At 46.3% G+C, this 22947-nt stretch overlaps 1 protein-coding gene across 4 annotated transcripts in view; it reads left to right on the forward strand.

Moving 5' to 3' along the window:
- APBA1 (amyloid beta precursor protein binding family A member 1) overlaps window positions 1-22947 on the forward strand; it is a 197023-nt gene that overhangs the window by 131331 nt on the left and 42745 nt on the right. The gene's annotated exons all lie outside the window — the stretch shown is intronic.

The raw sequence follows: 22947 nt of genomic DNA on the forward strand, positions 1-22947 counted from the left end.
TTTCTAGGGAGGAGTAAACAGGACTAGAAAGAAGGAGGTGTGGGGAAGTGGGGCGTAAGCCTGGCTTGAATGCCTTGCAGAGGAGAGTATGCTTTAAAACCTGAGGTCAGCCTGTTCTCCAGAGGACTGTTGAGGAGGGTTAAAAGTTCAGGGACCTGAAAGAAGGGGAAAGAACTTAGGCGAAGGCTGGTTAGCAGACCTTTTGTTCCGACTGATTGGCAGTTCGGCTGATCATTGTCAGGCAAAGAATGTGAATTTGGAGGGCCTGTGTCTGACCTTGGCATAGATGAACAAAGGGACGAATCTTCTGTAAGTCACATGCGGAGGGGGTGGTCTTTGCAGGAAGCCATTTCCGGAGCACAAAAGGGTAGGAGGAGGTTTCCTTAACTCTCGCTGTTTTTCCGGAGTCCCAGGGCTCAGGTGAAGTTCAACACTGTGAACACAGGTTCCCAGGTGGTGGTGCTGTTGCTGCTGATCGCAGGATTACAGTTTGAGAACCACTGCCTTACAGTAATCCCTTAACAATTTGGATCCACCATCGTGGCATCTTTGGAGGACATCAAGGAAATCCTCCTGAGCTCTTTTCTGCCAGGAGTTTCTGCACTTTTCATCCACCCTGTATCTCACTGTGGCTTTTAGTAAATGCTCAATTTTCACTTCTGATGGAGCCGGGGCACCCTTCTCTGCAAAAGACCTGCTCGCGGTGTCAAGCTGCATTGTGCTTCCTCGGGATGAGGTACAGAAAGCTATTGCTGTCTCTGCCAACATTTTATTTTCCATTCTTGGAATACCTAAGAAATTTGATAACGTGGCAAGCTTGAGTGTCACAGTCCATTGAAAATAAATCAAGAAGACTAACCTTTGCCCCCACTACCTGGCACTAAAGATTCTCTCTCTGCTCTCTCTCGCTTTCCCATTCTCTTGAATAATTTTTAAGCACTTTCATTTAAAATGAGAGCTTGGAATAGACGAAGGGTTAGAAGGTTCAATTCAATTTCATTTAATTCTGCATTCTGTGATTGCACCAGGTTACCTCTCAGTATATCTTTTGGAGTGCGAAGCCATTATTGGAAGCTCTTTGTTCATCCTACTTATCCCTGAAGGGCCACGCAGGTCAGAGGTATCATTCACCTCCTCTTTAAGTAACAGTCAACATTTGGTGGTAGCTAATGAAATCGCTGGCTCCCCTAAGGAAAGGTGGAAAACCCTTGGGGAAAGGATCTGCGTCCGCCCCAGCAAGGGGGCAGCATTGGGTCAGTTAGCTCAGTGATGTCTCTCCTCTGCTGTTCAGGCTTCACATATGAACAGGGAAAGACAGGTGCACTCACATGTAGACGTCTTCCTGACCTCCAGCTGCCTCTAGGTTCCTCCTGGCAAGAAGGGAAGTATTGCAACATTTTGCAAATACAGTGGAAATGGAGCAGGTTTTCAAAAGTAAGGAGCTGGCAAGAGGCCGTGTTCTACATCCTTTTTAGAAACTTGGAAAGCCATCAGAGAAAAAGTTGTGAGAGTATTAGGTCCAGATGCTGGCTCCTTCCTTCAGCTTTCTTCTGTGCACCAGCTCCTTGACGTAGCCGACTTAACCCCGTTGTCCCTGAAGCCTTGCGATGAGCCCACAGTATAGCAGCCACTATAAGGGCCCAGGCTTGCTTTGATGCATTTGAACTAGGAGACCAACTTAAAGTTCTTGCACGATGTTTCATTCAAAAGGCAGAATTGATAATAGGATATTGGATGATGCTGGCAGAAATTTCAGCTTGATGCTGAGAGATTAGTGAGTGGGGTTTACTAAGTTAGATAGAGTTAATACAAAGCAAAACCCAAAACCTGTGCTTTAAAATATTCCATTTTGAAGCTCTTTGAATCTGTGAATTGTATTTCATCTGTCCTGCCATATTCATAGTAAAGACCTTTACTTCCTGTCTCTTTGATGGTATTATGAGGGGAAAATAGAAGTCTGTACATTCTCTTGATTTCCATCTTAGCATCAGAAAATATTTTTTTGAATGCCCTTTCTGCGTATGCTGTTGTAGAAAATGAAAAAAGACTGCTAAAGTGTGGTCTGAGGTCTGCCTGGAAGGTTCTTGTCAAAAATACAAATTTCTGCCTTTCCTTTCCAAATTAGAATACCTAAGGTGGGGCCCAACGATCTGTTTTTGTTTTGTTTGCTTTGGTTTATTTCATTTTGCAAATTCTCCCTGTGACTCTTCAGCATATAAAAGATTAAGAACCACTGAGTCAAAGGGGAAAAAATGCATCAGGGCAGTTTCCCCGCCCTACGATCTGTGGATTTGAGGCTTCTCTACATCTTTTAGTAGCACAGGTATGGTTTTAGCAAAGGGGACTGTCTTCCCATGATTGTGGTCAGCAGACCTGGAGAAGCAGCCTTGGAATTCTTGGTGCAGTAGCAATGCATTTTCAAATGGCATAATCGGAGAGCCTGCGTGGCTCCGTCAGTTAAGCGTCTGACTCTTGATTTCAGCTCAGGTGCTGATCTCAGGGTCGTGAGATGGAGCCCCGCATTGAACTCCATACTTAGCATGTAGTCAGCTTAAGATCCTCTCCCTCTGCCCCTCCTCCCTCCCCGCAAGCTTTCTCTCCTCTCAGTCTCAAAAACAAAAACAAAACAGAAAAGCAAAAAAAACCAAAAACAAAACAAAACAAAAAAAAAAAAACCCAAATGGCATGATCAGAAGCTACAGTGAGCACATAGAAGGAAATAAAAAACACCTGCAGTTCCACTTGCCGACGATAACTGCTGATCGTTAAATCTGCTTTTAATGCCCGTTTTCATTCCCTTAGAACTATAGTGTTTTGCTCTTCACTTGGAAGAAACTGGCATTTGTTTATGGGTGCGTGTGAAGATAGGACTGCTCGTTAGCCAGAACTTGAACATGTGCTGGAGGCTCAGCACTGATTGAAAATAATTGGTTTTTGAAAATTCTAACAGCCTGTAAGGGCTTTGCTCCTACTAAAGATTTCACTATTCCGGGGATCCCTGGGTGGCGCAGCGGTTTGGCGCCTGCCTTTGGCCCAGGGCGCGATCCTGGAGACCTGGGATCGAATCCCACATCGGGCTTCCGGTGCATGGAGCCTGCTTCTCCCTCTGCCTATGTCTCTGCCCCTCTCTCTTTCTCTCTCTGTGACTATCATAAATAAATAAAAAATTAAAAAAATTTAAGATTTCACTATTCCGAATATATTTGCAAACTACCTCCCTACCCACTTTTGTAAAAAATATTGTTAAGGAATAACTAGTTCTGAAAAGTTCACAGCCTACTAGCCTCTCCGTAGGCAACAAAAATCATTCTGAGTGGAGAACAGACGCAGGGTAGAATCAGAGAGATGGGTAGTAGCGAGCATACGGTGTCAGTTTTGGAGGGTTTGGGCTCTTTCGAGCAGTGTGTTGTGCAGCTTGAAGTGGTGTTTATCTCTGCTCCCTCTTAAAGCTACACTAAAATGACAATAAAATAATAAAAGTGTGTAATGCCACAGGCACCAAGAGACAGCAGGAGACAGCAGCAGAAGGGAACACCACAATTGTAGAACACCAAAGTGCTGATTGGCTGCAGTAGAGGTCGGTGCTTCCCCATATGTCCACTTGTCCTCTTCCTTCACGTATGGGAAGGATGACACCACACTCCCCCATCACCATGGCCACTGAAAGGAGAGCAGTGATGGGCCATGCTGCTTGGGGTTTGGGGGGCAGCTTCTTCCCCTGAAGCCTGTAGTAAGACTTCAGGGCCTCTACCAGCACAAGTCCCAAGGGGCCCATGATGAGCAGGGCTCCCTGATGACCCTGGAGACATGTAGCGTGAGAGAGAAATCTACGTCTGCTGTTTTCAGCCTTGGGGATTCGGAGTGGTTGTTACCACAGCCTGGCCTGCTCAGTGCTGACCAATAACACTGATGAGGTTTCTGTTTACCCTGCCAAGTGTATGTGAAGATTTCTGCTGTGGATCCCCGAGAAAGGTACAGGAATTTGAGACACTGCATACCTCAGATGGCAGGAGTATGGCTGAAAAAAAAAAAAAAAAAGATTATCTGAAAGTCTGACACCAGAGACATTTGATTCCTTCCCCAGCCTGGGCCCCAGGTTACCAGTCCCCCTTAGCCCCACAGAAGGTAGTGGGTTTACTGTAAAGAAGGAGTAAAGCAAGGAAGGACTGAAACTGGGGACTGGGGACCCTAGCCACAGCGGAAAATAGGAACGAGGTGCCTTATGGAACACGGGGTCTACTTGGCAGTGAGGCTTTGAGGAGCTTGACAGGCTTAGAACCCACCTGCCCCCTGGCTCCTGGCGGAAGGTTAGAGGATTCTTTTCTGAGGAAACAGGCCCAAGAGCAGACACGCATACTCAATGTTAGGGGGTGTCCCAGCCCAACATCTGGGTCCCCCACCTGATCACATCTCAGTGAAGGTTACTGCCTCTCATGAAGCTTCCATGGGCTTTCTGGGGACCTGCTGTTAAATATGACTGGACATCCACAGATCACCAGACATCTGAAGAACATCCTTAACATGAAAGATACAGACACAAGAAAGCAAATAGGAAAACGAACTTCAAGAACTAAAGGCAGTGCTCAGAGCAAGAGAAAACTATAAAACAGTATCCTCAGAAAGAAGATGAAGGAGCCATCAAATTAGAATAGGCTACCATCTTAAAAAAAAAGAAAAGGAAAGAACACATCCTACCCCCCGTTTTTTAAAAAATATTTTATTTATTTATTCATGAGAGATATATAGAGAGAAGCAGAGACACAGGCAGAGGGAGCCTGATGCAGGACTCGATCCCAGGACCCCAGGATTCACGTCCTGAGCCAAAGGCAAGATGCTCAACTGCTGAGCCACCCAGGCACTCCCCCACCACTTCCAATTTTTTAACTAGGAAATATGACAGCAGAAATTTAAAATGTTTTAAATCTTTCCATAGGAAGAAAACAAGTTGAGGGAATCTTTAAGAAAGTAGAACAATGAAGGCAAAAGAATGAAAAGGAAACAGGAACCCAGATAAAATGGAGAAATGATGAAAGATGGTTTCCTAGAACCAAAAGACAGGAGAATTACCTGGTGCAAAGATTCCCCTCGGTACCTAGTACAATGAAATAAAAAGGCCCAAAGAAATTTCAGAACAGACGGGAGGAAGAGAGGAGCCCACTCACTTGCCCACAGAGGTAGAAACAGTTTACAAATGATCAGAAATCAGAGTGGTGTTGGTCTTCTCAAAAGCATCCCTGGAAACTGGTACATCTACACTGGTCTGGCTTCCAGTGGAATAAAGATGTTTCCAGTACACAGTGGCCCAGAAAACTTACCTCCCATGCACCTTTCCTCAGGCGGCTCCTAGAGGATTGCTTCCCCAAAATGAGAGCATAAATCAAGAAAGTAGATGAGAGCTCCAGGAAACAGGGGAATCCCACACGGGAGAGAGACAGAGGGACTCCCAGGGTGATGAGGAAGGAGATCCCTGATGACAGCTGTGTGGAAGGAGGAACAAGGCATCAGTCAATCCAGTGTGGATCAGAGCCTGGAGGGTTTCTAGAAAGTGTGGGAGTGAGAAATCTCCTCATATATTTGTACCAAGAGCAATCTTTGATTGTTTTTAGCAGAGTTTGACATAAATTATTGATCAGTACACAGAAGACTAAGCAAATAGAAAAACAGTGCAGTTATTTGCCTCACTGAAATAATTGTTACACGGGCAGGAAATGCAATCACATAATGGACGTGTCTCAGCAGGGAAGAGCATATGCATAGTCTTCAGAACACAAACATTGAACGTTGATTAACCAAAAAATATAATATTGAAAGGATAAAGAAAGGTATAATGTAAAAGAGGTAAATCCTAGTCTTTTTTTAGGATTTTAAAAATTTATTTGAAAGAGAGAGTGCTCCAGGGGTGGGGGTAGCAGAGGGAGAGAGAGAGAATCTCAAGCAGACTTCACACACAGTGCAGAGCCCAGTGTGGGGCTCAGTCTCAGGACCCTGAGATCATAACCTGAGCCCCAACCAAGAGTTGGATGCTTAACCAACTGTGCCACCCAGGTGCCCCTAAATCCTAGTCTTCTATAGAAACCAAGAAATAATGGCTAAAGTTGAAGAGTCAAGGTGAGGCAGCGTGAATACATGATTTATGAATGTGGAAGTAAATACCAGAAGGAATGCTAAGAGATTTGGCAATGAGACCATGGAGTGAGGAGGAGGAGAGAAATGGACTTCAGTTTTTGCTAAAAGCTTGACTTTTCAAACTATATTCATGTATTTCTTTGCCTTCAATTAAAATGATAAAAGATGAGTCACTCAGAAATCATTCACTCATTATTACTGTTTTCTTAAGAAAAGCCAACACCTCTACATCTTACATGCACAATTTACAGAAAATGACTGGGTTGTATGGTAAGATACATGTTGTAAGTTTCTCACTTTACTTCCATGCTGTGTCTGTGTGTGTATTAAGCTTGCACACTTCCATTCGGCTTACATCACACACAGAAGAGTAAAAGAAGGAAAAAGTAGGTCAAGGCGGAGGCTGTACTACTTAAGGTTGAAGAACCCTAATTGATAAGTGGATTTGCACCTCGACAATGAAAAACCTGAAGAATTCATGAGCTGTGGGCTTGGCAGTGGGCTTGGAGTCTGGAAACCACTGATTGTATATGGGAAGCAGAGGCGCAGGGGGAAGGCTGCTTGCTGAGGTCAAATGTGGATGGGCTGACTCCTCCACAGGTTTGTATTCTTAGTGAGGTTAGTGGGTTTTTTTTTTTTTTAATAGATTTTACTTATTTATTGGGGGCAGGAGCAGAAACTGAGGGAGAGAGAATCCCAAGCCGATTGCGAGCACTGAGCACAAAGCACAATGCCGGATCTCAGGACCCTGAGATCATGACCTGAGCTGAAATCAAGAGTCAGGCGCTTAACCGACGGAACCACCCAGGAGTCTCTAGGTTAATGGTTTTTACCTTAAAAGTGAAATGTGTTCAAGGTGCCTTCCTTTACCAGACTACATTCCATGGCCCATCCTGCATTATAAGATGAAGGCATATTGTCCTATCCCTGCCGATGGGGAGTAATTGCCCTAAGTAATAGTACTTAGTTGTCAGTAACAAGAAAGGGAGTCATTTTTCCATGAACTGTGAGGACCTGATTTTTTTTTTAATATTTATTGGGGATCCCTGGGTGGTGCAGCAGTTTGGCGCCTGCCTTTGGCCCAGGGCGCGATCCTGGAGACCCGGGATCGAATCCCACGTCGGGCTCCCGGTGCATGGAGCCTGCTTCTCCCTCTGCCTGTGTCTCTGCCTCTCTCTCTCTCTCTCTCTCTCTCACTATCATAAATAAAAATTTTTAAAAAATATTTACTTATTTATTCATGAGAGACACAGACTGAGAGAGAGAGGCAGAGACATAGGCAAAAAAATATTTATTTACTTATTTATTCATGAGAGACAGACTGAGAGAGAGAGGCAGAGACATAGGCAGAGGGAGAAGCAGACTCCTCGCAAGAGCCTGATGTGGGACTCGATCCCAGATCCCAAGATCACGACCTGAGCCGAAGGCAGGTGCCTGACCGCTGAGCCACCCAGGCATCGCATGTGAGGACCTGATTTGACCAAGGTTGTTATTATTACTATTATTATTATTATTATTATTTGGAAAAATGTAATGGTCTTGTGATAACTTCGAATTGACCCTGAAATCCCTTTCAAAAGGAGGTAGAAGAAAGTGTGCTTCAGCACTCTCCCCCTGGATTTGAAGTATTACCTCTGATTATTTAACTCACCTTTAGAGTTTCGCCTGCCACGGGGAGGCTCTCTTTACAGGGCTGAGCAGGTGTCTCCCCGCTGACCACAGACCTCGGCCGTGTTGGAGTCACCCGGGCAAACTTGCCTGATGATTCCCACAGCAGAAGGCAAGGTCTCCAGTTGAACTTTGTACCCTGTGGAATTGAAGTAAGTAATGGCAGGACTGATTTTTTTTTTAACCCACAGGCTCCAATTGTTTCTCTTCACCTGACCCCATTCCCAGGAGGGATCTTTCTCAGCTTCTTAATGGATTGTCTCACTCGTCAATGCGTATGTGAAGCTGTGCAGAGAAATAGGGAAGAGCACTGGGGAAGGGAATGAATGCCTTAGCCAGAGAGAAATTGGCTATCGCTTTCCAGATAGAAACACAGTGTACAGGGCCACAGCTTGTGTGTGTCTGACACCAGGGCTTAATGAATTAGGGCTTGGGAAACTTCCCAGGAGTCTTTAGAAAAATTGTCGCTCCCCCAACTGTGCACTCTCAATAATTTCTGATAAGCGGATTGGGGCTGTATAGGGGAGGAAGGGAAGGTGCAGGGAGAGAAACAGGTATATCATGGATAATTGAATTCTGTTGTAACCCAATTAAACCCTGGGCCCATGTAGTCCTGGGGAATTATGAAATGTGATTTATCTATAGACGTGATCATCTTCAAAATGAGACCTTCTCCCATTACAAGGGTAACTGGCTACATGTTCTTAATACAGAATGGAGTCTCTCAACCCACTTTCTTTGAAACACAATTGCTTGAGCATTGCCATAGAGAGGATGTTGGGAAAGTAGCCACTTGGGCTGCCTGCCTGGCGTGCTTAGCTGACAACTTTAGGACACCAAAAACTAAAGAAGGCTGGTAATGGATCAAAGGAGATTCAGAGCTGGCCTCAACCTTTTGGCCTCAGTTTTCTAGATAGAATAGGTGAATATATCTGGGTTATGTGACTCAAGAGCCTCAGCCTGACACTGTCTTTGACACATTCCACAGAGCTTTAGGGGATAAATCAGCCTGCACATCTGATTCCCTTTATCTTGGGTAAAGACAGAAAGATCCCCCCTCTCTCCAGGAAGTAATTTCTTAGTGTAAATTCCAGGCATGACCACACTGGACAGACCCCACTGAATGGAGACCAGATGGCTTCTTTGGCATGTAGAGATCCCCATCCCACCCCCATCACTTGGGCTTACCTTACTCAGCCTCATATTTACAAATTCCAAATTGATTTACCCAAATTTGCCCCCGCACCACACACCTTACTACTTAGGCTCTCACTTCTGTCCAGATCACTGTCCCGTTCAGTAGAACCAAGGTACCATTCTCTAAACAAATGATTCCCAAGATTCCATGCTTTCTCATGAGAATTTCTGGGGGTTGGGTCTTGGCATCAGTGTTTCTGAGGCCCGGTCAAAATTGGTAACCACCAACTTGAATTGCAGACTACAGTTTAACACTATTTTTTTTTTCTTCTTAAGATTTTATTTATTCATGAGAGATACAGGCAGAGGGAGAAGCAGGCTCCCTAAGGGGAGCCTGATGCAGAACTCGATCCCAGGACCCCAGGATCATGCCCTGAGCCAAAGGTAGATGCTCAACCACTGAGCTACCCAGGTGTCCAACACTTAATTCTTGACTGTTTTGTTTTCTCCTTGTCTTGTTCGAATTAGCCCGTTGTCTCTCTAAATCGCTGTCAGCCTACCGAAGGCCCAGTGTTGCATCCTTGTCTGGTATCACAGCCTGTCACACAAAGTGGATGCCCAGTACGTGTTCGTTATGTGTAAATCTCTGTCCTGCTGTTGGCCTGCTACGGTTACCTTGAGTTGGCCATCTGCTTTCTTCCTCATCAGCACGAGTTAGTTTTATTCCTCAGAGTACCCCTGAGAAAACATGGTTTCTCGGACACGGAGTCCTCTACAGAAATGGGAAACAAGAATCACAAGTGTGGGAACACCTGGGTGGCTCAGTGGTTGAGCGTCTGTCTTTGGCTCAGGTCGTGATCCTGGGGTCCTGGGATCGAGTCCCACGTTGGGCTCCCTGCAGGGAGCCTGCTTCTGCCTCTGCCTATGTCTCTGCCTCTCTCTGTGTCTCTCATGAATAAATAAATAACATCTTTAAAAAAAAAAAAAGGAATCACAAGTATGGTGCATTTGTTGCCTTAGTAGGTCAGAACCCACTAGCCATTCAGGGTTGACCATTGGCAGACTGTGAGTTAGAGTTGGCTGTAGCACCCCTTCTTCACCTTCCCTGGGCTGGTCTTCCCTGTGCTTTCCCACAGCGTTCAGCCCTACAAGAGCCCTTGCTGGCCACTCACCCTGGTCAGGCATCTCCCGTGACCCATGATCTCCGCTTCCACCCACGTCGTGGTAGCCTCAGCCTTGTTCTCCAGGGCTGGCTGATTAAGTCAGACTAGACTGCTAATTGATGATGATGGCAGCGTTCACCACCCCCTTCAAGTAACATTTGCCTCATCTTGGCGTCCTCTGTTCCAGAGACCGATTAGGGAGTATTTCGAGGCAGGAAGGCATTTGAACACTAACTCTTCTTAGAAACCAGCCACTGGGCAACTCCCGTGGTGCAGCGGTTTAGCGCCGCCTGCAGCCCGGGGTGGGATCATGGAGACCCCGGATCGAGTCCCACGTCGGGCTCCCTGCACAGAGACTGCTTCTCCATCTGCCTGTGTCTGTGTGTCTCACTCTCTCTCTGAATAAATAAATAAATAAACCTTTAAAAAAAGAAAAAAGAAACCAGCCACTCTCCTGCCAAGAAGGAAATAATACCCAAACCCTGGGAAGTGAGGGCTCGACACTAACACCTCCCCTGATCATATGCACTTTTGAGCTCCTTTTTTTTTTTCTTTAATTTTGAGAAAGATGACATGAGGGTGCAGAGGCATACTGCCTTTGCCTCCTCCTTGTCCTCCCTCCCTCTCGCCTTGCCTTGAAACCAGTATCAGCCTTCATGGATTTTTTTTTTTGACTGTTGCTAGGAAACTATTGACCAAGGTCAAGCGCGCATGCTAATTCATTAAGACGTGTTAGCATCTTGTCCTGTTGACCTTGCAGTTGTGTAGTCTAGCTTAACAAGGGCAAGTGGAAAGACTGGTGCACTACTGAGGGAGTCTGTTTTTTGAAGCGTTCCTCGTATGGTTCTTCGTATGGTATTTTGAACTGAGAGGTTCCCTCTTGCCGATCCTCACCTCCTCAGGGAGTTCTGGGCAGCGATAGTTTTCCAGGATCTGAATAGCAAGGGATGGAGCTGAAATGGGATCCAAAGTCAAGTAGACAGACTTTAGGATGAATTTATGTTCTTCGATGGTCTGATTCCCCCCCAAGTGGATCAGTCCCTGACTGGAAGAAAGGAGGGTTGATGGGAAGGAATTGGGGGTGGGGGTGGGGGAACACCACTGTACTGAAATAGTAGCTCTATTCTGTCCCCATTTGTGGCCTGGAAAGGACTAGACTTGAAGCCTTATCTCAGAGTGTCCTCCTGACCTGTGGAAGAGTATACATCCCAGTGCTGGCTGTTAAAACCAGCTTTGTTCTTGTATATGTTCAATAAAGGGCTGGCGGACCCCAAACATCAGCATCCCAGAAACTTACACAGCAGTATAGAAACCTTAGAACAAAGGATCTGCTGCCAGGAGAGCAAAACGAGGCCCCAGTGGGTTTCACCAACCAGACCCCAGACACCAATAGGAAACTTTCCTCTCAGTGAGTGATGTCAAAGGAATAAATGTGTTCCCAACCATCTGCCATGCAAAGTCCCGTAAAAGGATTGGGTTGAACTCTTACAGTTGTTCCCCTGCTAACCCCTTTGGGTTTAATTAAGCACCAGCTACATACAGGACATCATCTGTCAATAAGAAATAGGGCCTGGCCACAAAGCTACACTGTTCTCATTTTGTTAGAGAACCAGAATGAGCTGTGACTGCTGGCCCTGGTCACAGACAGAAAGTCTGTCTCATTATTTCTCGTCCGCTCATTCAGTAAATATTTTCAGGTTCCTCCTATGGGTCAGGCACTGTGCAAGACACCAGGGATATAGCAGCAACTGAAATATGGACTCTGCCTGAAATAGACACAGACCCTGCTTGTGTAGAGTGTATGATCTACTCAGGGATTGTCCTCTGATGAGCCTTCAGCCAGACCTCCAAGCCTCCTCAGCTCCTGAGGCTTTCCTCTGAAAACCTCTGGAGCATCTTAGCTAGATCTACGGCTAAATCACAGATCGCCCCAAAGCAGTGACATAAAACAAACCATGGTAATTATCTCACAGTGTCTGTGTCAGGAACCTGGCATGGCTTAGCTGGGCCTCTGCTGCTGGGCCTCTCAGACATGCACTCAAGTGTCACTGGCCTGTGGTAACCTCCAGGCTCTACTGGGGAGAGACCATTCCCAAGGTCATTGCTTATTGGCAGGATTCAGCTCCTCAAGGGCTATGGGACCGAAGGCCCCAGTTCCCAGCTGACCACTGGCCAGAGGTATCTTGATCCTTTGTCCCATTGGCAGTGCCCTACAGGCACTTGCCTGAGAAAGCAAGCAAGATAAGAAGGCCATAGAGGCTGGTAGCAGGGCAGATGGATATCACAGTCTTCTATAAGGCAGTCACAGAGTGACAGCCCTACCTGGAGAGGGGATCACACAGGGTCTGAACACCAGGAGACAAGGATCACAGGTCTATCTGAGAAGTCTGCTCACCAGATTTTCTGCCTGTTATGTGCCAGCAAAGAGACAGTGGGCTTCACACATGAGGACACAGCATTGCTGGCTTTTCTGCCCTCAACTGACCTGAGCGGCCATTCCCACCTCTTCGGCTCTATCTGTTTTGTTGTCTGGCCGAGAATAGGCAGATATATCATCAATCCTGAAGTACCAACAGAGCATGAAGCCGAAGTGGTGTAGAAGGGCATGGGTGTGCAGGCCAGCACGCAGGCAAGGCCTGCAGCCGTGTCAGAGGAAGCGGGGATTCTTGGGGGGGGGGGGGGAGGTGCTATGGAAACCAGGCACTGGAAGGACTGTCCTAAAGGAACAAGTGTACCCATATGGATTCTTCAGAAGCAGAGAGGACTTTAACTTTATTCTTGAGGGTCTGCTAATGTCCAAAGAATTTGCTATAAAGACTCTTCATAAGTTAGGGCAGGGGGGCACCTGGGTGGCTCAGTGGTTGAGCATCTCCCTTCGTCTCAGGGCGTGATCCTGGGGTCCTGGAATGTAGTCCTGCATTGGGCTCTCCACAAGCTGCTTCTCCCTCTGCTTGTGTCTCTGCATCTCTCTGTCTCTCATGAATAAATCAATAACATCTTTTAAAAATATAATAAGTCAGGGCAGAGCTTTCAACCAGTGTCCTGATGATCCCACTGGACTTTGGGGTAGGGGGTGACCGGTGCCATCAGGCGTGTTGCCTTCCATCTCAGCAGCCTCATCGGGGGCTCTGCATCCTCTCCAGTTGAGCCGGTGTGTTGTATGAACGTATCATCTCTCTGTATGCCGTGATGAAGAAAGGCTGAGAGGCACAGAGTTGAAAGGTCTCGTTAGGCTGAGAGACCCACACAGGAGAGATCAGCCCTTGAGTACGGCTCTCCTCCTTGGTGCCCCAACTTCTCTGTCAGGTGCGGATCCGATTCCTGATGCGCCCCATCTCAACCCCCACCTTGCTGCGGGTGGTTTTCCATGGCAGATGTTATCCATTATTGATGAGGTATGGAGAAGGCCATGGTGAATAATTAAGCAGGTCTCAGGTGCTGATTGAACCTTGAGGGAAGGAAAGAATTCTGAATTCTGCGGTGTCCGCAGGACACTAGGTGTAGACACTCTGTAACTTTCCAGAAGGCCCAGCAGATTTCTTCGTGGTTTGTCTGGCTTGGAGTCTCATGTGTGATGGTGGTCCTCTGGTTAATAACCGAACATAATAGAAGCTTTCCACAGCAGCGGTGAAGGTTCTAATGGCTCCAGCCTGCCCGCAGTGATTCACGGATCCAAATCAAAGCCATTCCTGAGAGTGATAGTAGAGAGAATGACTTCTCCCAGGAGTTGGGGAAGAGCCCTAAAGTAGGGAAGGTTCAGTCTGGACTTAAGAATCAACACCCAAGGGTTTTCTATCTTGTTAATAGTCAACAGAAAGAAGAAAGTGTTTGAGAGACACCCAGTGCTATAGATGAGAGCGGCTCACCCTTTTTTGGAAAGGGCTTTCTCGAATGAGGACCAAGAGGTAGTGGAAATGCATCCCCCTGACCCTGGTGGCAGTCCAACTGCCCACAAGAGTGGGCAGGAATACGAGGACAGGCGAGAGGGAGTGAGGGGGATACTTGTTTCCCACTGTGCCCTGCGGGGTTGTCTTCAGCATAGGAAACTGTCGACTAGCGTGGGTGCAGTTTTCAGCTGTGAATTGTTCATGACCTTTGTTTCTGTTTTCCACCTTCTGACCCCGTCACCACTCACTCACTAAACAGGTGCACTCAGAGTGAGAGACCTGGAAGCATGTGCGATGAAGGGTTTGATGTGAAGGAAGGCTGAAGCCATCTCTTTGGTGAGCCTCTCAGGTGTTCTGCACCTTTCAGTTCTCTTGCACCCATGTCCATCCCCATTGCCATGGCTTGTCCAGAGGTAGATTGGCACTGGGAGGTCTGTCTCCAGTCATTGGCCCTCTGAGCCACCCTGCCCACCTGTTTATAGGAGCTTCCTCCCGTTCTGTTCCACCTGCATTTGTCTTGACCTTCCTCTCCCAAGGTCCAGCAGATATGATCCAGCTCTTGAGCCCGGTCTGGGAGTACCTGTTGGTTTGGGTGAAACCATGCTGGCCCTGGGGTTTCAAAAAAACCAGCTTGCTTTTTTGTATCTGTGCAGCTAGCCTGCCATATCCCCCCTCACTAGATTGCAGTGCAAGGCTGTTGGAAGCATGCAGCAAACATAAAGAGTGGTGAGGGTCGCCCTCCAGCACCCCAGCCCCCAGAGGTGCACAACCCACATGGCCACCGTGTCCTCTAAACTCATCACACACACCCAGGTGTGTTCTGACACAGGCATGGAGAGAGCCTCCTCTTCCCAGCATCCACCCTTTCCTTGCACATGAACTGGATGCTTTTTCACAGGTTCTATAAACTGTAGCAGAGTTTGGAGTGTGTGAAAGTTTCTGGTTGCACCTCAGAACCGAGTCTTATTTTCCCCAGAAATAGTAGGCGTTGCTGGCAGAAGGGGTAGGCCGGCCCCTTCTCACAAACATCAGGTGATGCCGCTCCACCAGTGACGCACGACTGCCGACTGCCGGGGCCCTTCAGGCACCAAGGGGTTAATGTGGATGTGGCTGACACCCTGGGAGGTGGGCACATCTCCCATCTCCCGTTACAAGTTGCATTATTGACTGGGGCATCTAACACCACTGGAAACAATCCACCAGACGGGATTCAGGTCAGGAGTTAGCCCTCAGCTCACAAGTGGCTGTGCCCGAGCTGGCCTTGCCGCCCAGATAGCGCCTGGGAAGATGGAGAATTTTTGGATGTACCAATTTGAGTGTCACGAAGAAGAGGTAGGTGGATCCCAGGGCTTTGGAATAATGTTTGGCTCGCGGCTCTCGGATTTTCCTCTCCCAGGGCTGCCAGACTGTAAATCCTCTGCGCTTCCCCCCCCCCCCCCCCATACTAAGCATACCGGCGCAGAGCAGGAGAGGTGAGGAGAGTGGGCATTGCCCAGGGTGGGAGGAAATGTTGTCAGGTTGGCCTGTTGCTTGGAAGTTCAAGATGAGCTGTAGAGGGAGAAGGCCGTTTGATCACGTGGAAAGATGTTGCTCTCTGCTTTCTCTCCGTCAGCACTGGGTTCTAATGAACGAGTTACTTTGGGCTCTGTAGCCTCCAGTCCTGTCCTCTGCGCTGTGTCTTTTGCTTCCACTATGCTGATGACAATGAGTGAACTTAAAGTCTTGCACATGAGGAACTGCTTTGCTAGATGAGGTAATGGGCATCACGTACCCTGTGTGGGGCCTGGCACATAGTGAGGCTCCCATAAACGGCTGCTGGGTCGTCCTTAGTAAGTGATGTGTCATTAATAGCAAATGATGTGTTCTTAGCTGCATCTCTTATTATCAACTAAAAGTGATTGTGGTTTGTCCTCTTAGGGAACTCAGGTTTGGAGGTCTGGGAAGGATGGTGCAGGACACTGGTGGGGAAACTTGTCCCTCATTTGTCCATCACATAGTGTAGTGCATTCCGGACACTTACAGTGAGGCCCTTTCAAAGAGAACACACAGATAACCTGTGTTTCCAGATCCGACTTTATTAGCTGGTAAGAGATCTCAACTTACAGCAGTGACTGGTTAATAATTAACTTGGCCTTTTTTTTAATCCCCTGAGATCTGGCTTCAGAAGCTTAGGGTTCTTTTGATAGTAATAAAATAAATTATTTGGGACAGTGAAAGCACCTCTGTTTGAGGAGACTGCTCCAGTCCAGGGCTCTCTGAGGTCCACGGTGGTCCAGATCTTCCCATTACTGTGGCTATAAGTTGGGGACTTGGGGCTGGGAGCACCTCCATCCCCTGTGGGAAAACAGAGTGAAAATGGTTAGAATATTTTAACCGACAGTTATCTCAAAACGTTTCATTGGTATTAATTGAATCCATTATAAATGTGTATATAAAACACCTCATTAGGCACAGGCTATTATCATTTTAATGACATAATTATGCCCCTACAATGCCTATGCTAACTTTCCTACTTCACCACATTAAGGAAACAGAAATGTGCATTGATAATATAGTTTGAATTGAGAGTGAATAATTATGGATTTCTTAGCCAGTTTCAATTTTCAAAAGCACAGACATATCTTGGAGCAAGAAAAACCTAGTCATATATTTGTTTCTTTTTTATAACTCTAACATGGAATAAGGTTAATTTAAAACAACTTAAATCAGTAAGGAAAACAACATACATTTATTTGAGAAAAGGGATAAAGCAGGATAAAACCAAGATGCATAGTAAAAAACCTATTCAGGGATGCTGGAAATAGAGAAGGCCCACACAGTTCCTGAAACAGCAGTTTACCAAAAGAAGTAGAATGTGTGCCATAGCCTGGCTGCAGGTAACCACACCTTTGAAATTCCATATAGAACCAGAATGTTCAGGCTGGTAAAGAATGGAATGACCAATGGCTTGATTATAGTCTATAGGATATGCTACCTGTGAGAGCACTTGTTCTCGCTGTGTCCACATTACTGTTCTAATCACATGAGGATGCACTGATTTGCAAGCAGTGTCTGACAAGGGACGAGTCAGACCCTGACCCTGAGGTAGTGATCTGTACATGGGTACCAATATCCATGTGAGCACATCAGGGCAATGCTACATGGGTTCAGGCTGACTTTGAGTATAAACGTATTTTGTGTTTCCTTTGTTCTCTGGTACAAAAAGATTGATGTCCATACATCCTTCCATATGTTCAACACATTTATTGAACTTTTGTTGTATATTTTATGGAGAATGTGTATTAAGCACTTGGAGAAGAAAAAGTTAATGAATCACACATCCTGCCTTCATAGTGCTTATTGAAGTATTGTAGGGGACACCTGGGTGGCTCAGTGGGTGAAGCATCTGCCTTTGCCTCAGGTCAAGGTCTCAGGATCCTGGGATCAAGCGCTGTGTCCTAGGGATCCCCGCTGAGTGAGGAGTCTGCTTCTCTCTCTCCCTCTCCCTCTGCCTCACCCCCTAGTTTGTGTTCTCTCTCTCTCTCAAATAAGTAAATAAATCTTTTAAAAGAAAGTATTGTGATTAAACTATCCTATATTTATATTTCAATAAAAATAAGGGAGAAAATGACATACAGAAGAATGGCACCAATAAAGCACAAGCAGTTCTCAAAGGAGAGGGCTTCTGCTTATCTAAGAGAATAGAAAAGATTTCACAAAAGAAGTAACATTGAAAATGAGCCTTTGCAGACTCGTGGACATGTGTGATTCAGACAAGAGCATGAACAAAGGCATTGCCCCCAAACACTCAGGTTGTATACACAAAGCAGAAGATACCTCAGTTTGGCTTAATGGTAGAGAATAACTGGGAGGGGGGAAATAGTGAAGAAATTAAGGCCAACCTTGGAATGCCTTAAGTGCCAAGGTAAAGAAAGAGTGCCAAGGATTTCTTCTTTTTTTTTTTTTTTTTAAGATTTTGTTGGTCTAGAGAGAGACAGAGCATGCATAAGCAAGAGGAGGGAAGGAGAGAGAGAGAGAATCTCAAGCAGACTCCATACTGGGTACAGAGCCTGATGCAGGGCTGGATCCCACAACCCTGAGATCATGACTGAGCTGAAATCAAGAGTCGGACATTTAGTCAACTGAGCCACCCAGGAGCACCTAGGATTTATTCTAAACACAAAGCAGGAACCACTAAAGTTTTTGAATTAAAGAGTGACTTGTGCAGAGCTTGTTAAAATTGTATTTTCAAATGAGAGTCATTTCAGTCCAAAAAAATAAAATGAGAGCCAATAGGAACTTAGGGAAAGGTGTCTGGTTCTCTTAGTCAGTTTGGGCTGCTGCGTAATAAAGATACCATACAGAGACTGGGTGGTTTACACAACAGAAATGTACTTCTCACATTGGAGTCTGGGAAGTCTGAGAGCAGGGTGTCAGCACCACCACCTTGTGGTGTAGATGCCCTTCCTGGTGCAGATGGCCGTCTTCTTGCCATGTTCTCACACAGTGGAGAGCAGAGAGAGGAAGCAGCCTCCCTTATGCCTTTTCTTATAAGGGCACTAATCACATCATGAGAGCTCTACCCTCCTGACCACATTAACACCCAAAGGCCCCATGGCCTCATACTGTCCCACTGGAGGCTAGGGTTTTGATGTATGTAGTTGAGGTAGACACAGTTCACTGGTGAAGAAAGTCCATGAGCACTTCATGCTTGGGTCTCATGTAGTATGTTGGCTTTTTAAACAACTTTATTCTCAGGTTCTGTGAGTCACTCCACATAGGTGAAATTACTAAATAATCCAGTCCAAGATAGACTCGGTAAAACTGTCATTTTTTAAATTTATTTATTTATTTATAGAGTGAGAGAGTGCAGGGGGAAGAGGCAGGCTCTACACCCGGCACGGAGCCTAACACGAGGCTTGATCTCACAACCCTGAGATCATGACCTGAGCCCAAATCAAGCGTTGGACGCTTACCTGACTGAGCCACCCAGGTGACCCTAAAACAATGTCATTTTTAAGGTACTATTTTTTTCCTGCCCTTCATTGCAGTGAAATTTGTGTCACTGAGTTTCTTTGGAGGGAAGGACCGACATGTGCCTGTAACTTGTCAAGGTTAGCCTGAGCCAGCCGGAGTCTTTAACCAAGGTCTTCACAGTTGAGAATCTTGATGTGTCATGATTGTATGTGAGCTATGTTGTAAATTAACACTTGCATATGCACCTGATTCTCTTTAGTAACTATCACCAGAGGAGCATCACTCTCAGCCCCCATACTGCAAAATGCTGTCTTGAATGGGAGACAGGGAGTGTGCCAGAAATTGTACACGGTCATTTATGCACCCCTCAGCCCTAGCCAGGAATGAGCTGTTCTTACCAATATACCAGTAAGAGTCTCGGGGCTTATAAATTAATTTAGAGTCTTTCTAGTATGATTTTTAGAGAGCCTTCTGTGTGCTGTTTAATTTTATCCCTGAGTAAAATTTTTAATAAGGAAGCAAGAAGATGAGATAAGGAAAGCATCCCCATGGGTATGTGTTGTCCTTGTGAACACTCCCCCATGGGGTGAAAGAATTATTGTTACTGTTGGAATCTTAAGAGACTCGTCAGATGCTGGTGGAATGCTTTGTGCATACACAGGCGCTGAGCCGACGCCCCGTGTGCATCGTCACCGATTAATCCTCGCGTCAGCCCCAGGAGGTGGGTAGTAACTGTTTTCCTCCATTCTCAGGAGGATCAGAGAAGATGAGCAACCCAGAGGCAGAGCTGTGAACGGAAGAGCAGATTTCAGATGCTCACCCGCCAGATGGTGGGGCTGGAGACTCGAGCATCTCACTGTCCTGAGACCTTAGGAGCTTTACTTGTTCTGCAATGTTATAAAATGAAAACATCCCCGCCCTTTTCAAAGGAGCAATGTAACTTGTAGTCCTGGAATCACATTGCACTTTAGGAAATACCCTAGTGTTGGAAAGGCCAGATCACGCTGGGTGTGAAGACCAGATTCTGTATCTTGGGAATTGACTCAGTTTTTATTTCCACTGACTAACAGGCTTTGCCCCAGGGCCTCCCAAGTCCTCAGCACTGTGACAGGAATGGCATCTGGGTTAGCTCCACTGGAGGGTTCCATGACCACCCCTTGCAGGTCACCTCTCCTCCCTGGTGCTCGTGGGCTCCTGCTCATGCCTGTTAGGGCAACTGTCACGTCTCGTTTTAATCATGCGGGCAGGGCTGTTCTAAGGGGTCCTGCAGAAGTGTACCTCCTCAAATTAATCGGCTTAAAACGAGGACCAAAATTTCAAAGTATGGAGAGGAGGGTGGGGAATTGGTTAGAACCTTATCTTAAAAGACAATATTAAAAATTATAAACATAAGCTTAATTGTTTTACCTTTTGGCTAATAACGTAGGTTGTAAGTTCACCTATATGTGAATTCTTAAAACAGAGAAGTATTGATTTGAGGAGTCGTAACTTCTTTCAGAAAGAACTGTCACATCACACACTAGAATAGCCTTCTTCAGTTCACACTGTGACTTCTGCAGCCTGATCAGAAGGGGTCCTTCCAATCAGGAGGAGGACAGTTTGAGCAAGAACATTGGAGGGCTGATGCAATTTTCTCAAGGGCCTCTCTTCATTGATTTTATATTCTAATCACACTTGTTCGAAGCACCTCTACTATCATCATTCTTTCTATCGCATCGTCTGGTTAACTGTGAACTGACGTAACTCCACCAACTCTTCAATTATCTGTGGCTGCGTCAAGCAGTCCTCCCAACTGGGCCTACATCACCTTTCTAAAATCCTGCTTTCTCTTTATTTCTGCAATATTTGCACTTGTACTCTTTAATGCATTTGCAGATTTCTGGTTTTCCATTTCGTTTCTGGCCTTGAAACACCAGATGGTCCTCAGTGGTCAAAGAGAGCAGCTGACAGAGATGTGGTCCTGAAAGATGCTGGGGTTTGAAATGGTAGGACTGTCAAGGTGGACACTAGCATCGTGAGAGGTCAGCTCAGTAGTGACTGCTTTTGTGTCATCGTGACTTCTGTTCTCCTCAAGGACTCAGTGGCCACCACTTTCACAGAACAGCCTGCGTTTGTTTGTATGTCTGTCCTCCCTGCTAAGCCAGGGGCTCCTGGGGCTCAGGCAGGGAGTCTGGGCCTCCTCAGATGCTGTCAGAATTTCTATGGTAAATAAATGAGTGAACAATCCTGGTGGAACTACCCTTTTTATGTCTTTTGGCCAGCATTTCTCCAGGAGTCTTTCAAGATATCTGTACATCTCTCCAGATCACTGCTTAGGCCTTTCTGAAAGCAACACTGTTCATTTGGAAAGAGCCAGTAATTTGGCTTTAATTTGAGGTATTCTCACTGTCATCTGGTCAGCTTTTCCAGGATGGAATCTTCTCTTCATGCAGATGTCAGGGGTGAAAGGACTAAGGAAAGGGAAGAGGGGGAAGTGATAACTCATCCTCTCCATCCTTTAGATCTTCATTTCAGCTGAGGAAATTGTTACTGAGTGCCCAGATAGAGCTTCCCCACTGACAGAAAACAGGCCAACGACTCACCAAGAAAACCCCACTTTCTGGGCGGAGACTAGGCACTGGCTGCTTGTCATCAAGTGCAGCTCCAGTGCCTTGTCCTTGCCTCCCAGCTCATCTCCTGCTTCCTGGCAGAGCTATGCTGCTCCAGCTCCCTGCCTCTGTTTACAGAACCTTCCTCCTTCTCTCCATTCCATCCTGCTCCATAAATACTACAGTCTTCAGGGTTCAGCAGAAGCATCACCTTCCCTACAGAGCATTGCTGACACACCTCTTCCCTCCTGCAAAACTACTCCTTCCCCCCCCCTGCATCCCACATATGGATGCATATCCCTGCCACCTGCCACAGCCCTGTGTCCACATGCCTGCCTACTCCCATCATCTGGAAGGGGAGATAGGACAGGACCACAGCATCAGAGGGGGGAGTCCTTTATATCCTCTTTATTTCTTAGCCCAATATTAAGAGCAGAGGTAGTCACTGAAATGTCTGTTAAAGGAATAAATGAATGATAGGTATTTCTGCACTGCTTTTCTGCCCTGCAAGTATGGCCTAAAAGTCCTTTGAGCTGTTTGCTTCACCTCTACCACCAGCAGTACAGCATTTGCCCCAGGAGAGGTTCAACTGAAAATAAAATGAGTGATTAGCTTTCCCTCTGGATGCTTTGGCATCTTGAGGCTATCTCCCACCTCACAACAGGACGATCCATCTCTTGTCCTGGCGTTAAAGAGCTGACATCTTAATAGCTGAGGACTCTACTCTGTGGAGCCCCAGAGCTTAGGCAGTAATTATAGACCATAGTTGTGGAGAATTTGCTAGAACACAGTCTGCAGAGGACAGGCAGCTTAAGAAGACCTCCCGTAATTAACCAGACCAGGGACTGGTTAATAACTGCATCATCTTTGGACATTTTAGATGCCTCCTTCTCGCTACCCTGTGTGTCACCTGAGGAATTTCCAAGCGTACATTCGCTTCCTGTCCTTAGTCTCATTTGCTTAAAATTGAATATCCAGCCAGTGATCCAGCAGGCATGGGACCTCAGCCAGAGAAATACATGGTAATCACTTAATGTTTGTATCATTTTATTGGTTAGACTTGGCCTCCAGTACATTCTTTGAAGGTAGGATGCGTTCTCTAATTTCTGGTTTTCTCTCCACTTTTGAGAATATAGCAGAGCAGATGCTGGAGAAGAGGGACAAAGGGCCATTAAAGCAGACATTGGAGAGGATTCGATACTAAGAACTTTGTTTAGGCGACTGGTGTCTGCTCTGAAGAGGTTTGTCCACCTCGACGTTGTCGGGAGTGGTAGGCCTCCACCAGACAGGGTCCCCTCTCACATGGAGACAGCTGTCAGCTTCCAAAGAGCTTTGCTGGAGCTCAGGTTAGATCTTTACAGGCAAAGACCCTGTTCTCTGATTCAAAATGTAGATTGAACATTGCACACATAGAGTGTGCGA

The sequence above is a fragment of the Canis lupus genome, chromosome 1, assembly GCF_011100685.1.
Source record: "Canis lupus familiaris isolate Mischka breed German Shepherd chromosome 1, alternate assembly UU_Cfam_GSD_1.0, whole genome shotgun sequence".
NCBI classification, from domain to species: domain Eukaryota; kingdom Metazoa; phylum Chordata; class Mammalia; order Carnivora; family Canidae; genus Canis; species Canis lupus.